The sequence below is a fragment of the Cygnus olor genome, chromosome 9 (assembly GCF_009769625.2).
Source record: "Cygnus olor isolate bCygOlo1 chromosome 9, bCygOlo1.pri.v2, whole genome shotgun sequence".
Taxonomy (NCBI): Eukaryota; Metazoa; Chordata; class Aves; order Anseriformes; family Anatidae; genus Cygnus; species Cygnus olor.
In genome coordinates, this window is record NC_049177.1 from 6,459,633 (window position 1) to 6,476,483 (window position 16,851).

A 16,851-nucleotide genomic window follows, 5' to 3' on the forward strand; every position below is an offset into this window, starting at 1 on the left:
GATACGCTACTCCAAAGTGGCTGGGCCATCACACGAATGGGAAGATGAAGAGGAAGATATCACAAGAGCATCAAAAACTACCTGAGGCCTATCCCAGTGTGAGCTATGAGATATGCGAAAGGATTTTGGTCGTTGTCCAGGTGAGCACCTTGTCACCTGGCTGCTCCAGTGCTGGGACAGTGGAGCCAATAGTCTGGAATTAAAGGGCAGGGAAACCAGACAGCTGGGGTCCCTTGCTAGGGATGCAGGCATTGGCAAAACAATTGGAAAAGGAGCACAAATCTTTACCCTCTGGAGGCGTCTCCTGTCAGGTGTGGAGAACCCCTGCTAGAACAGATTCCGGGCTGGACCTGAGGCCCGTGGAGAGGAGACCACGCAGGAGCAGGTGACCTGACAAGAGCTACTGCCCGTGGAGGACCCAGGTTGGAGCAGTGTGCTCCTAACGGATGGACCCCAGGGTACAGACCCGTATCTGGAGCAGTTCTTAAGGAGCTGCTGCCTGTGGGAAGCCCATGCAGGATCAGTTTGGGAAGGACTGCATCCCGTGAGAGGGACCCCACATTGAGCAGTGGCAGAGAGTGACCATGAAGGAGCAGTGGAGACAAAGTGCTACAGACCGACTGCAACCCCCATTCCCCATTCCCATTAAAAAGCATATTTTGGATATCAAGTATAGAAATAAATTGATCAGACAATTTGTTTAATGAACATAAGCTTTTCCAAGGCGATGGCTGGATAGGCATGTGCTCAGTTTTGGTGTCCAGGCTGAGGAACAATTCCAGGATGTGATGGGCTTGGGGGAGGCAGCGACCTGAGAAAATTCTGGAAAGATCAGGGGAGAGGTTTTGGTCTTTTACATCTTCATCTGTTTGTGTGTGATACAGTCTACAATAGTAAATCTGAATTATTTGATAATCCTCATAAACACAGTATCTGTGAACTGCTCATAATGCCTCCTGAAGTCTTTTTTTTTTTTTTTAATTCTCTAAGTGAACATAAAATCTGGGGATTTGGCTTTGATTTCAGTATAGTGAATTTGAACGATGCAAAATACAAAGTAAGTGGATGATTATGAATATGCATGCAGTGCTGCTGGCCTTTTTTGTTGTAGGGATGCCTGAGGAGATGAAAAGGCTGAGAATGAGACTTATGATCTTATGTGTTAGTTCTTGATGAGGTGTTTTTGATACCTCATTTGTGACATTTTTAATTGTTTGCTGTTTTCTCTCCATGTCTTGCCTCTGTCACACAACGAAAATTCATGCTGCTTAATTGTGTTCTCTTCTACTCCTAAGTAGGCATATGTAGGCTTGAATTAGGAATAACATTTTGTTTATAGTTAGTCTGGAAATTTTAAAACACAGCTTTTTATAAATAGTTTAAAAACACAAATGGGTTATGAGGCTTTTTTGTACATTATACAAAAAGGCTGAGAGATGGTTAATTTTTTTGCAAACTGGAAACTTTACACAATTTAAAAGAGTAAGTCAGTCAATACATTTTGTAGAATTGAATCCCATGTGAATGATGTGAATAGCTGTTCCTCTGTGAATTTTCTGGTATCAGCAGAAAACCGCTTGTTGTATTGCTAGAAAGATACTGCATTGCTATGATTAAAATTTTGCATAGGAGTCTTCTTGAGCTAGGTTAGCACTTAGAAGAATTCTTGAAGAGCTCCCTAGTGAGATCTGATTTTACTAGCTTACAGCTTAATAGTATTCTGCTTTTTCCAGATTAGGAGTTTAGTGAATTGAGCCTCCATGCTTTCTAAGCAAAGGAAACTTAAACTTTTTTTTTTTTTTTTTTTTTTTAATCTGGGAAGTCTTGAGATTTATATAAATACATAAATATTCAACAAAGGCACAGATATTCCTGAATCCTGTCCCCAACCCAATATGAGAATTTTTATTGAACTGGTAAGAAAGATGCAGAATGATGTTGCATATTTTACTGTCTATAGGAGTATTTAGCATACATTTGTGGCAGTTACAGCTGAGATGGATTTACATTATTCCATTGTCAGGCTCCACTTGATGCACACTTTTTGATCTATAATGCTTATATAATATAGTGTAATATTTATATTGTCTTGTATTTTCCTCCCTGAATTTCAACTATATTCCATAGCTAGAAAACATAGATTTTGCCAAACAAATGCAGCTTTTTTTTTTATTTTTTTAATTTTTTAATTTTTTCCCCAGCTGATTCAGGTTATTAATTTTAACAGAAAAGTAATTGCTCTTTCATTTCTTTCTCAAATGGAAAATGAAATAAATATATAAAAATATTTTTTAAAGTGGAAAATGAAAAACTGTGCTGTACTAAATTACATTCAGAAAAGTGAAAAATTAATACTGAAAGTATATAAGTTTCTTCCAGAAATTGTTAGAGGACAGAAAATGTGTTTTGACAGTAGAATAGAATCCAGTGGATCCATTGCCACATGGAAGATAAAAGAAGATGGGTGGAAATGTGGAAGAGCTTAGTTAATTGAATGGATTTGCTTGTACTATGTAATCATGAAATTACCCATGTTACATTCAAGCAGTTGTCATCTGAGCTTTGAAATCAACTCTTAAATTTAAATAAATAGTTTCTTTACGAGTGTTTCTGCTTGAGACGTTCTGTGTGCTCGGTGGGAAGCTTGCATTTTTAGCTGTTGCTCGTAGTCAAAAAGGCTGTAGGAGCAGCCTTGGATTCTGCAGTTTACAGCTTGTAGGCTGCTCACTGCACATACTGAGAGACTTATGACAATCTGTGGGAGAAAACTGGGACTGCACAGAAAATAGCATTCATAAAACATATGCTGTAGAATTACCGGAGCCTTAATTTTGTAGAAGGGAGATGGAGGAGAGATTGTATTCCAACACCTAAAGTTTCTTTTAGAGTTTCATGAACACAACATAAAACTACAAAAAGACTTTGCTTATTAAATTTGGGGAGAAGTTTTATTACTTACAGAACTCCAGTCTGAATGTCACAGCTGTTACTAATTACAACCAGGGGTAATTACACTATTGAAGATTAATGTAATTGTACATTTCAATATACACAGGATAATGGAAACAGTGGCAATGGATGCATACAATATGAAGAAAACTTGATGTAACATGTCATCACTTGTTAATAATAATTTCATGCCTTTATGTAAGACTTCACATGTCCATACCATTGTACACACATCTAACTCATGAGTCTCCAAACATCCTAAGAAAAGAAACTGGATTAATATCCCAGGTGTGCCACTGTATTAGGATGTTGTCAATGTGTGTTAGTAAATCTTTTATTAGTAACTCCTTTTTCTTTTTCATTTTTTTTCACCTTTCCCTGGTATAGTTTTATGTCTTTAAGTTTTCCAAAACATTAAATCACAAGAGACACTAACCATTACTAGATTATGCTGTGTTGGGAATTTTCTCTCTCTCTCTCTCTCTCTCTTTTTTTTTTTTTCTTAAGATATTGCTCTTAGGTTTTAACTAAAAGGGATTTAATGTTTTGTTCTTGTTCTTTCACCATGTGGCTTATTGAAATTACTTTACGGAATTATTTTCATCAGTGATCACATGCTGCTTCTAGGCCCAGGGTTATAAAACCCTGGTCTGCAGACTGCAAGGCTATTGCAAATGGTCTGCAAAGACAAACGTTCCACAGGACCTTTTTGTTAAGGGTTTGATGATGGGAGGGCATAGTCATTTGGGAAGGACTGAAAGCTGACAGAGGAAAATGTGAGGTAGCATTTGGATATTTAAGCTAATGCATTTTCTGGTTTTGGATTCCCGTGATCAAATAATGTTTCCTCAGCTTCACTGATGTTTGATAACTTGTTAAGGTATAGTAAATGCCTACCAGTGATTTCCAGCTGTTGTGTGTGTGCACATCTGTTTGTTTTTATGTTACATCTATCTCTGTTGTAGACCTATCAAATCACTTTGTGAGCCTTTTTCCAGTACTCTTGGCATGGAAATAACATGTTTGCTTTGATGCCCAGATTTGGCAGTTTCTTCAAGGTGTTTCCTTCCCTCATTTTCTTTTCAGAAGACAGTCTTAATTATGCACAACAGACCTCATCTTTTTTCTTTTTTATTTGCAAGACAGAGTCTGGCACTAAAGTCAGCATGAGGTAGCTGTTTCAGTGGGAATTTTAGTGGAGTTTTTGTTATTAGGTGAACATTCAGTTCAGAAACTGCCATAACTTGACTTTCTATTTAATTTTTCTCTGGGAAAGGTAGCTTTAATTTCCAGCTCCTACCACCTCATTTGTCAAGGTTGCTTATCTCCAGCGGGCGAGGAATAGCATGCCAGACAGCATTTCTGTAACATGTAGCTCAACGTACATTGCCTGCAACACAGGGAAGAGGAGAACAATGTTAGAAGTGTCTGTTGTGCTTCGTATTGCTGATTATGGAGAGCAATGGGAGAAGTCTACCAGCCTGCACCAACTGAACTAGAGGTGCTTCAGTCTTCTATCGCCTGGCAGGTCCAGGTGCATCTTTTATCTCGTTTTATTATTACAATTTAAACTCCCTATTTTAATGATGTTCTTCTACCTAGATGAAATAAAATCTTTGTAAATTCCCACAAAAGCTATAATAGCACTATGTCAAGTGTATCTTTTTGGTCTGTTTCTGGTGGCAATTTAGAACATATGTGAGGTCCTTTTATATTTCCCATCCTACCAGTTGACAGGAATTAGTACAAGGTAGTCTTTTATTCTGTATTCTATTAACCACTTTTGCTTTACCTCCTACCTCATTTTTTCTGGAGGTCTGTGATGTGCTCTGAGCCTCTCACACCTTACAGGAAAAGGATTTGCAGAACTTTTTCCTCCATGAGAAAAATGGTATACTGCAGCTGCACTTCCTAGGCTTGTTAATAGATCTTTTTTATTGTCTTCTGTGCAAGTGCCTGAAAATTTTTGTCAGGCACTCCATAGTGATTGATTCTGGGGAAACAAAACACTGTTTCCTCCTGTTTTCAGTCTCGAGTCACGTTGTAGCTCTTGTTAAAGGCACAAAGCAGCCAGTCATTTTTTTTTTTTTTTTTTCCCAGCAGTTCCAGAATTCCTGTGCTTCTTGTCTACAGACAGCTGTACAAAATAACTGAAAATAACTTCCAGTTCTGGCCTTCATGACTAAAAAAGATATTTCAGAGACTGAAAGAAATGGCCTGTGATCCTTCTGGATTTCATATGGGACATAAAAGCCATGGCCCAGTTGATGGAGTTTCTGTAACTTCTTGGCTTTCACACTGCTATTTTGATGTGTGCTATAGTGCTACATGGAATTACCTTGCATGATTGTGATTGCTGATCACTGGTAACAGAACTTGTGGTTGAGTATTTGAAGCATCATTAAATTTTTTTTTTTTGTCTTACATTTCATTTATTCTTTCAGCAATCAGAAAATTAATGGAGAATATGAATGATTTTCTTTCTGCTAGCAAAGTGTGTAGAACGCCGCTATGGTTCCTTAATAGGAACAGCTGAAGAAGTATTTTCAATGGCAGACCATTGCTCCTATTCACACATGTAAGTGTGTTCTCCTAAGTAACAACATAAAAAATGAAAATGAGGGCTATATAAGGGCCAGTAAACTATATTTTATGCAACTTCTACCCACTATTTTGTCTCTAACTTGATATAAACTGGTATCAGAGGTTTTTAGAATACTGCGTGAAGTTCTGCCACTTGGTAGTTTTTCCCCCTTCTGGAGACTTTGTAGTATCTTTTGTTGATTTCTGCAGTTGTTTTTAATTGCTGCTTTTCTTCTCCCATGTTTGTTCCCCATACCTTTCTGCCCCCCTGTTTTATCCTATAACATAGTGTTGTTTTTATTCTAGAGCTTATATTGTTGAGCTTCTGTTGATCTTGCCTTTTTATATAAGCATAAATACATAAAATTTATCTCTTATGAGTGGAGTTGCTTGTTTGCAGTAAAATCATTGTTCGGGCAATATTATAAAAGTACTGAAATTTATATTAAAATGTCTTCTCATATCATCCCGCACTTTTTAAAGTGAAATGGCAGATACTGAGGAAGTTGAATTCAAATCTGAAGTGACATGTACCAATGTATTTAACATATGGCAGTAGCAGCTTTGCTTTTTCTGGCTGTAATACACACATTTGAGTCTCCATTCCTGGTTCTTTGCTCATTGAAACTTCCAGTCACTTAGGGTGTATTTAAGGAAAGGCCATTAAGTAGTAAATGGTAAAATATTTCATACACTTTTCTTTACTCTAATCATTATAGTCTAAACTGTGTAGTTAGCTGTTTTCTGGTACTCTCTGTCTCTGGATCATCAACACCATTCCAACAGGATTTTTATTTTCTTATTTTTAAATGCAATGCTACATTGCTTTGTGAAAACAAATGAAACAGTTTTAAAGGTTTTGTCATTCATATCTTAAGAAATGAATGAAACATTGGTATGAATATGTTGTGTGCAGTCACTGTGTAATGTTGCTTTATGATTAGTAAATGTATTGAATTGTTTATGGCATCTAGATCACTTGTAGGATTAGGGCAATGGTTAGTCCCTGTTTGCACGTAACTTTGTTCATGATCATGACAGCATGGCAGTTCATAAGTGCTTTCTATTTTTATGAAGATTAATTTCTTTTCTCTGTAGAAGAATAAGCACTATATATTAAAAATCCTTTTTGAAGTTCAAATATTGCATTCCCATTTAGAGCAAAGCACTGCTGTGTTCTTAGGATATGCCCTGTGTTTTTATTTCCGAAGTTTACTTCTCAAGGTCTGTCTTGAGTTGTCGTTTTTTGTGTTTCTGTTCCTTAGGCAATGTGTTCAAGCTGCCTGATGCACATATTCACCTCATTCCCAATGTCAAATGGGATTGTTTTTAAAAGATCTACTGACAGAGTGAAAAGGATCAAACAAATCCATCAGCTTGCCAAAATAATGGTTAAAAAGCCTGGAAATGTTAGCATTTAAATTAGAAAATGTTGATCTCCTGCCAAGCCTCAACTTTCTTTGCTCCATTCTTGGGAACTGGTAGGATATCAAATTAGGCAAGTTAGTCTCTTGAAGCTATTAGAGGGAAGCTGTCTTGTCTCCTTCACTTCCCTGCTGACTCAGGAGAAAGGAGCTATCAGGCTGAGCTATGAAGTGTGTATTTTAAGTGGACAGCTTTCTCAAGTTTATTTTTCATTCCAGCTCTGCTGCAAAGATTGAAAAATAAGTTTTAAGTTCTGATTTTGAAGTAGTACTAAAGTAATTCTTCATGCTATATGTATCCCACTGCTCATAAGTAAATAAATAAATCAGAAGCATCTTTTTTGAAATGTTTATAAACAGAATATACAGAGGAAGGTCATCTGTGCAGTGTAGGCTGTTAAACTTGACAGTATCAGTGTTGAAATAACCAGGTATCCAAAGAACAGGATGCTCTCCTAAAAGTCATAAGAGGAGAAGTTCTTTGTTATTTTGAGTTGTCCTTTATTTTGTGAGCCATAGGGACTATTTTAAAGCATATCTCTCCAGTCATGAGAGCTAGAGGCCCCACTTTAAAAACTGGGTCATGTAAATGCTTAATTTCTGCATCATGCCCTCCTAGAAAGGCACTTAATATAATGAGACCCCTGCAGTTACTGGGAGCTGGCAATACCAGTTTCTAACCAGGCAGGGAGGAACAAGTGCACTTGCCTGCTGGCACAAGCTTTCTGTCTTTGAGAGCAGAGTTTGGTACCTGCCTATTTGGTACCTGCTCAGAAATAGAAGAAACTAATGGCCACTTTGAATATGTGGTTTTAAAGACCGTTCCCCTTAAGCTAAGGAATGATTTCCTTTTCTGCACAATGCTAGGATCTGACTCTCTTATGGTCAGTAAAGAAACATGTGTCTTCTGTATAACCAAAATGGGGCACGGTGAGCAGGTAAATTGGTAGTGTGGTCAAGGTGTTGAGTATGTGTTAGCATATCAAGTGTAGCGCTGAGAGGAGACACACTGCAAGTCTGTGATAATGGAATATGAAGCATTCATGGAAAAAATCATATTGCTCTGGAGATAAAGCTACTTCCTTCTTCCTCCAGCAAAAGAAATATTTCAAGATGTCGAGCTTAGTATTTTTATTCCCAAAATTATTATATATGTGTAATATCAAGAAACAATGGGCACATTTTAATGATTGCTTTCTTTTTTACTCTTCAAGGAAATCTACTACTTCTGTCTTGCAGGCTCTTTCAGCTTCAGAGACCACTGTACGGAAGGCGAAGTCAAACAACAGTGCTTATTTTAGTTATAATTTCTTCTGTCTTATATCTCTTGGTGGTACCTCTTAGGAAATCAGAGAGGGTAGAACAGTTTGTGGGAGAGTAGTAGTACATTTATTCAGAGTTTTGGATTGTCGTACACTTTAAAATCAGTTCTTCAAAAGAAATCTATTAAGGAGCAGTCTTTAAGCAGAAAGATAAACTAATGATGAGAACTTAACTCTGAGTGGAATCCAATTATGTTACCAAGGTGACCTTTTGGCTTTTTAGCAAAGATAATCTGCCATCTCTGTTCAATAGTAAAACCCTTCAGTATATTAACTCACAGTATTATTTCAGTAGCCTCTATAAAAATCATTAGGAGGAAAATGTAATATGAGTTGCATAATGTAGTTGGTCTTACTTTGGTATAAGAGAGTAAATGAGATGGATGGCTCTATTTTACATTTCCTCTGTTGAGCTCTAGCAAGTTGCTGCTCAGGATGCTGAGTGGGCAAAGCTGCTGCTTCTCCATTCTGTATCATAGCTCGTTTTGTTCTGTTCTTTCTTTGACCATCTAATTGCGGTTTGCCTGCAGAAGGGAACGGGATGATCTATGACGAGTACTGTGCCTTTGACAGATGGGCATTGCTGTCATACTCCTGGGCTTTCATTTGCATGTTTCCTCCATCTCTCTGTCAAAGATCCTTAGAATACACGAAAGTTTCAATTATTTGTTACACAGCAAACAATTCTTAAACTATATGTAAGATTTTTTTCACATTTGGTCAAGACTTAACTCATTTTTTTTAAATGAGAGCAGCCAGTGAGGACACCCACAGGCAGTCTAAAATCAATCCGTTTGTGGCAGGTTTCTACCTGGGAGCTGCCCAAACTCCCAGTGCAATGAGTACTTCCTCTCTAACCCACAGCTGCTGCAGTGAAGCTGAAATTTTCACAACTAAAATGTCTCTGAACTGAAACAATGTATGCTGCTAGTTTTTAGGGTGGAAATGGTATGTAACAGGAGGCAAGGGAAGGGTAAAATGAACTTTGACTTGAGTGATTGTTACAATTCTGCTTCAAGGAAAATAAACATTGAAAAGATAGGACAAGCTTATTTTAGGAATAGTTCTATTTTCATCTTGAATTCAGTGATGAGGACTCTAAGGTCTCTTATTTGTACTTATTTTCCTTTCCCTTCCTTTTGCACCCTTGGTTTCTGCTAAGCCTTGTAAGTCTAAAATCTGTTGTGCCTTCACATCTGTCTAAACACAAATGGTGGTTCTGATGTTTTTAATGCCCTGAGGGAATGTATAAACTCTGACCCCAAAGCTGATGCTAATGGGTCTGATTGCCGGTGATTTGTTTTGGACGATTTGCCCTTTAAATGGCTGCTTACGGTAGCCCTGATATAGGGAGCTCAGACACCAGTTTCAATTGCAGGATTTAAGAAATAAGTGGCTTAAAGATGAATTTTCTTTGAAGTTAACAATAAAATGGACTGGCAAGCGCACTGCTTCTATGCATATGCCTATAAATAGCAAATTTTCTTTTTAAACTTTGATAAAGGCTTGAACCAGTTGAAATGCCTGCTTTCTTATGTTCCAGCCACTGCTAATGAAATGGCTTTAATATTTAAGTAACTGTTTTTATGAGGCTCTGTTAGGCTTTAATAGGTGTTCCTGGAGTGCAGCTGACTTGCTCTTTATTGGTTAGCTGACAGAAAAAGCTTTTATTCTTTTCCAGCAGGACCCTGAGGGTGTCATTCAACACCCAAGGGCAAGATGCGGAGCCAAACTCAGTAATAGGAGGTGATGATAAAGCTGGATTTGAGGGAAATGTAGCAGGTTACATCTCAGCTGCACTCTCAATATCTACTTTTTTGTTAAGTTCTACTTTTTACACATCCAAAACATAATCAGATGCTATTTCCTACTGCTCATCTTTGAAAGATGTTTACTAGTGCAAAGGAATTTCTGTCAGTGCTTTGAGCTGGACTAACTTGTTTGAAAGACGATTCTGACAAATCATCTTTATGTACCTCAAAGACAACTTTGTCACTTTGAAAGAAATATTTCAAAGGAATTATAAAAACAAAAACAAAGCCCATAAGACTTATGTCAGAGTAGGTCTTGTGCTTACTGTCCTGCAATTCTAATCCTGCTAAGCATCACCTTTAGGAGTGGCAGAAAAGGATTTTCACATTCAACTGGGAAAACAAAACAGAACTGTCACTTCCACTAGTGTAATATTGCATCATTTATATTTTATAGTAACATTCTTTCATGTTTGTTGATAGGTTTGGAGAAAATAAGAAACTTTTGACATGTTTTAAGAAACAAACAAACCCCTACCACCCACAAAGAGAAACAAAGCACCAATAATTTGTGTCTTGGGGTGTTGAACCTAGTATTTTATGTTTGGGCTGGTCACTTAAATTCAAGAAGGAAGGCATATTTAGATTCTGTCCTAAGCTGTAGGATCCCCATTTGCTAGTTAAACAGTGCAGTCCAGTAAGGAGCGTTGAGGCATCATTTGTTCACACCAGGGCATTCCAGCTCCTGGCCAAAGAGGTGTGCTGCCACTGGGACTCAGGCAAAAGCCCCACCGGAGGGAAGGCCCGCTAACACTCATGGAGTACAATAAGAGGAACTGCCAAGGCTGGTCTGTGTTCTGCTTACAGGCAAAACGGGATTTTGGAGATGTTTATATGTACTGGAGCCTTCTAATGGTATGATGACCAGTCCTGGTACAGACAGTTGCTTGTACATAAATAATGAGTATTAAACATTTTAGTCAATACTGTTTAAATAAATTTGTGTATTCATTGGGAGGTTTATAACGTAGGAAATAGGTTAGTGAACAATTGCAAAACCTGTAGATTTTAGAGAAGTATATTTATCAAGTGACTGTTTTATATTAATCATTTTTACCACACAGATGCAATTCAAATGTAAGCTACCTGCACAAAATATATGTTTGATGCATTGTTCCATGATCCAAGGAAAATTAATGTAACCTTAAAATTGAAATTATAAAAAATAAAAGCAATTTGGAGGAAAAAATCTCTAATGTTTAATTTCTAAAAATCTAAAGCAGCAAGAAGGTCATTATTTGGTGAGGACACCTGATGTGTCTTTGAAACATTTTCTTAAAATATCTTAAATACATTTACAGTTACAAGTCTTCTTTCAACTGATTTTGCTGAAAATATGTAAAAGAAAAGTACTGTCTTTGACCTAAGATTTGGCAGAGAAACATCTGGAAAGGGCATATTTTAATAGAAAGTTATAAGCACATTAATCTAGGTTATAATAAAGTAACTACAGTATTTGCTATCAAATTAATATTCAAGGCTATTAAACAGTTCAGAACTTAAATCTGTACATATTTTTTTCCTCAGTTTTCACTTTTTTTTTTCTGTTGCTTTCAGCAACTACTGTTGTCAACTGAGTGCTTATGATATTTTTTCTTCTGCACAGAAGTGTTGATGGGTTGTAAACACTGCTTTAGGGTTAATTTTACGAAGTGATGTTTTGAAGTGTAGTTATTTTTGTAAGTCACTAGGCAGAATAAAACAGGCAAACTAGCAAAAAATGAAATATTAAGGTTTCTGGGGATGGATTGAAGGCTAAATATAATTAAATTGAAATAACAGGATGAAAAATGTCAAGCTGAAAATAGAACCCATGATATTTACAGTCCAGTTTGAAGCACTTAGTCTTATTCTTGTGGCTCTAGGACATGGAGCAATGAACATTTAGTGGTTAGTATTTTTCAATATTACTAGAAAGAAGTAAATGAAAAATGATAAAGCTTAGTATAGAGGGTAAATAATGTGAAGCTCTACTTGCAAATAGAGCTCCACATTTAGCTAAACATTTTTTTTTTTTTTAAAGTATGTTTGGACCAAATACATAGGTGGGAACAGATTGTCCATTTCAATATAATTGTTTCTAGGAGGAGATCATGGAAGCAGCATTCTGATTTTTGAATGGTATTTCCCCAAAATACTTTCTAATCCCCAAATCATAAATCCTAGTGGCATGAGGGGACATATGTTTTTTTTAAAGCAAAATGTCTGTGTGTGACTTCTCTGGCCTTCATCTGATTCTGGCTCCTTTGCTCCATGGTACATTGTCTTCTCAGCAGTGGCTGCCTGCCTGTATTTAAGGGATCTCTCGGGTGAAGAGGAGACGTGGAGAACATAGTGCCTGGATCCCATTATTGTCTATTAATAAAAAACCTAAGAGATGGAGAATATTTATTGTTTTGCTCATTCACACATGAGGACAGCTTTTCTCATTCGATCGATCCCTCACTGCAGTATATTATTGTGTCCTGGATGAGGCATTTTACTGCCAGAGAACCACAGAAATTAAGCCCCAGCAATGGAGGCTCACGTCAGCTGCACTGTCTCCTTGGCTGAATGGGAGAGAATAAGCTTCAGTCATGTCTGAGTTGGTATGCTACTATCTTCACTCCCAGAAATCATTTCATTTAACTATTGTATAGGTAGGCTTTTTTGTTTGTTTGTTTTGCTTTTTGTACTATTTTCTTCTGGGTTTCTGCTGATTTTTTTCTAATACTGAAATTAGCCAGTATATGAAGGCAAAAAGCAGTTCCCCCTGTGCTGGGTATGGGGTTAGGATGCTTACTCTTTTTAAGATGTCGGTATTACAGTGTAAATCAGGGATGATCAAAGTAGCTCTAAATTGGCTACGTAGGTACTGGAGGAAGGCTAATTGCATTTGCACAGAGATTTGCTCTTCCTACTCTCTAATGGTGCGGTTGTACGCTGCTGTGACGTGTGCAGCCTTGTGTAGAAAGGCTAACATACCCAAGCATTTGTTGAGCTTCAGCTTTCTGAAAGCCCATTTCTCTCTGGTTCTTCCCACCTTTAGTCTGATTCTCTTCTTAGCTGCGATGGCAACACAGGGCAGCTTATCCCCAGCAGCTAGGTTTACAGATGCTTGTTGTGGAGGCTTGACTTTTGCCAAGCTGTACAAGGAATTTAGGATCATCTCGAGCTGTCCAAAGTGCATTTACCTGTAACTATTAAAGGTGACCAGTATAAGTTATCTGGCAACAAAGGAAACCTTTTGCCTACCATTCCAAAGTTAAAAATCTGATGGGTTTTATATGTGTACATATATACACATAATCTTCACATTTTGTGGACATTTGTATGGATATTTGTTTGTGTATATATATTTGTATGTATACAGTTGTGTGTTTTTCCTTGTTTGCTTTTTTTATATAGAAGAATTACTAGCAAAAATAGTTGGCTAGCTGTTTTAAAAAAGGAAATGGATGGAGAAAATTCTAGAAAGTTGGAAAGGTTTGTTTGGCTTTCAGCTAGAATAAACATGTCAAGTTAAACATCCTAATCTAGGTGATTTGGCTCAGCTCTGACATTTTTGCCTTAGGCAGTGATTGGAAAATTGTGGTTTATGTCACAACCAACCAGCTACACTGCCTAATTTTGATCATGAAATTTCCATAATCAACACGTTTTGCTTTTTTTTGTCTTTGAAATCGAAACCTTTTTACTCTGACTGTTTTTTAGCTAATTAATATTTTCCACTTTTCTAAAATGTTTATACTTACTCTTAAGTAATAAGAAAATGGCCCTTCTGAAAGGCAAATGCATTTTATAGTGAACTCTTTGAGATAATTCTTTTATAAATGCTGTGGATTTTATCCATAGTTCCTATTCTAAGTTAAAGACCTCTCCTGGAAATCTGTCCTGTGTTTTACTAACCATTCACAAACTTCCAGGAAAAATAGTATGCCATTTCTTATGAGGCACCAGGCTTTTCACAATGGCGCAGAGTGAAAGGATGAAAAATAATGACCGTAAACTGAAACAAAGGAGATTTAAATTAGATAAAAGTTTTATTTATTTATTTTTAACCATGAGGACAGTGAAGCTGTTGCACAGGTTGCCTAGAGGGATTATACAGTCTCCATCCTTTGAGGGTTTCAAGGTCTGATTTCATAAACCTTAAGTAACCTGATCTGACCTCACAGCTGACCAAGGTTTGGTCAGGAGTTTGGACTAGAGACTTCCTATGATCCCTTCTAGCATTCTCATTCTCTGACAAGTCATCCACTTGCTCTGCCAAACATGCAAAATCAGACTTTTTTTATATGTAAGGGATATGTACATGTTATGTATGAAACACTTGGTCTGAAATTTAAAATTGCTGAAAACAAAGGTGTACCTGAGGCATTTCATTAGAATGGGCAGTTAAAATTGTACCTATTTAGAAAATATGTCTAGCAGGCACTTTCTTCCCTGTACTGCCATCCACTCTCAGAAGCTTTTCTGCTTTTTCTGCCTTAAAGACAATTGTCTTATTTCTCTTTTCTTGCTTTCTTTACCAGATGTGGAAGCACCCATCTCAAAATTGGTTGCTATTTGACAGCGTATTGCAGCTTAAGGCTCCTTTCTTGTGTGAGTATGTTAAATATATATTCTGGGATATGCCTGAGAAATTAAATTTACACGTTGAAGCTGGATTCTTTTTTTCTGTGAATGTCTGTAGAAGTCTGTTTGAGGTAAAAGAATGTAGAATTTTAACAGCAGAGAGGTTTGACATCTGTTTGTGGAGTGAGCTACTATGTTTATTGATATAGGACCTACTCAGGCACGCACTTTTAAGGAATGTTCTTTATTCTCATTTAGGGCTAAACAAGCTGAATGAGGATGGATTTAAGTGTGTACAGACCACTTAAATTGCCACAAAATGGCTATATCCTATATACAATCCCTAAACGCTTGGGGCTTCTGGTAGTGTTGGAAGGCAACAGATATTGTACAATCAAGCATAACCTGGTGTGCGGAGTGGCATGTTGCAGGACAGAACTGCAGCTGTCCTCAAGCAGCTGCTTCTTTCTTTGCTCTCTTACATCTTTTCTCCTTCCCCTTTCCCAGGTCTGTTGCACAGATCTGCCAGTCTGCTGCTTCTGGCACTGGGGGTCTAGAAGAAAAGAGGCAGCAGTGTCATGCTGCAGCCACATATGGTGTGGGCACCAACACGGGGGAGTGTGAAGTGGGGACCAAGAAGTGAGGCTCAATGTGTGAAAGTTAACAAATTGCATGCATTAACTGGGGCTCTGAGCAGATTCCGAAACGTTGAAGGGGGAGGAGAGGGAGACTGTTCCTGGTAAAATGTTGTATTACTTTTGTAGCTGCATGCAACTGCTTAGCATTATAAATGTGAACAGAGACAACACTTCAAGTTCTTATACCTTGGACGTGTATTATTTTATACAGAGGCCAACTGATAACAAAACAGTACCCTGTTTGCCTCCATTAGTGACCTGTGCAACCAGTAAGGAAAGAATTACCAAACTCCAGGAGAAGGATGAGATATAATTGCCTGATAGGATGATTACAGAACAGGAAAGGAAGTAAAGTGAAACTGAAGATCATCTCTTTACTAGGAAGGATGCAGCCTTATTAGTGTAGAAGGGTTCAATTCTAATTCTCAAAGCTTTGCACTTCTTGGCTTGCTTGGAAATGATTTCTGTTTTATTCGTGCAGACCCCTTTCTTCCTCTAAACTAGAACTCTGTTCAATCCTTTGTCTGTTAGTCTGATGACTTTTCCTCTTCCCCAGATGATTATACTTTTTAGTGTAATTGATGTATTATTTCTTTTTGAAGTCTGGTTTGTGATTTAAATTACTTAAGAAAAGTTCAGAGAAATTTATCTGAGCTTTAAATTTCAACTGACGAGAAAAAAAAATAAATGTAGCCATACCATTTCTTCCTTCATAATGTGATCAAGTTATGAAGTGTTTTAAATAGATTCTTACCTTCCTTTTAAAATTTAGGAAATTTAATTAAAAAAAAAATCTCCATAGGAATCTGCCAAAGAACCTTTTGGAAAAGTATGATAATGACGTCAAAAGAGGCTTAAACTATATCTGTGGCTTTCTCAGTTCTCACTCCTGGGTACAGGGATACGAAGTCTTTAGCTAATGAATATATGAGTGTGTGTGTGTATGTGTATATATATATACACATATTTATAAAGTGTGTGTGTATATATAATGAATATATATTTTCCCCTGAAAGGGTATCAAAATGAAATTCATCCTGTGAACAGGATTTCTTTAACTAACATTGTTATTGCTTTCACTTACCAAAGGAAATAACTGCAATAAATTATAGTTTACTCATCAGTAAGGTTTGTTTCAAGGGTTTTGGGTGGTCAGTGTTATTTTAGGCATTACATGTCTCCAGTCATTATTTTACAGCAAGATCCTACAGGCCACTTGTTTCATTGTTCTGGCTCTGCTGCTACTGGGAGAGCTGAGCTAAGGGATGCTGCTGTGAGAAATCCTGTTTCTGAACTTTTCTACAATCTACAATGTAGGGGAAGCAAGTACATTTACTAGTAGAAAAGAAGATGAGGGGGAAAATAAGTGTGGTGATTACAGCTCCCAAGGCCATTTGTTTGCAATGCACACTTGACAACTTCTTTTTCCAATTAAAAAAAAAAAAAAAAGCTTGAAAACAAAGAGTTCTCCAACAGTCAACACAAAACCAAGTATCCAAACAAAAAAGAAGACCACTTAAAAACAAAACTGTGTTTCTTACTGCTCTTTTGACCCAAAGCAGCTGCA

At 37.2% G+C, this 16,851-nt stretch overlaps 1 long non-coding RNA gene across 1 annotated transcript; it reads left to right on the forward strand.

Annotated features, from left to right (window-relative positions):
* The first annotated feature begins 3,637 nt into the window (after nt 1–3,637).
* On the forward strand, nt 3,638–16,433 carry LOC121074655. Its single transcript, XR_005822461.1, has 5 exons — nt 3,638–3,829; nt 5,394–5,527; nt 14,604–14,673; nt 14,937–14,939; nt 15,154–16,433. It is a non-coding gene; the product is annotated as an uncharacterized LOC121074655 (long non-coding RNA).
* The last annotated feature ends 418 nt before the right edge of the window (nt 16,434–16,851 follow it).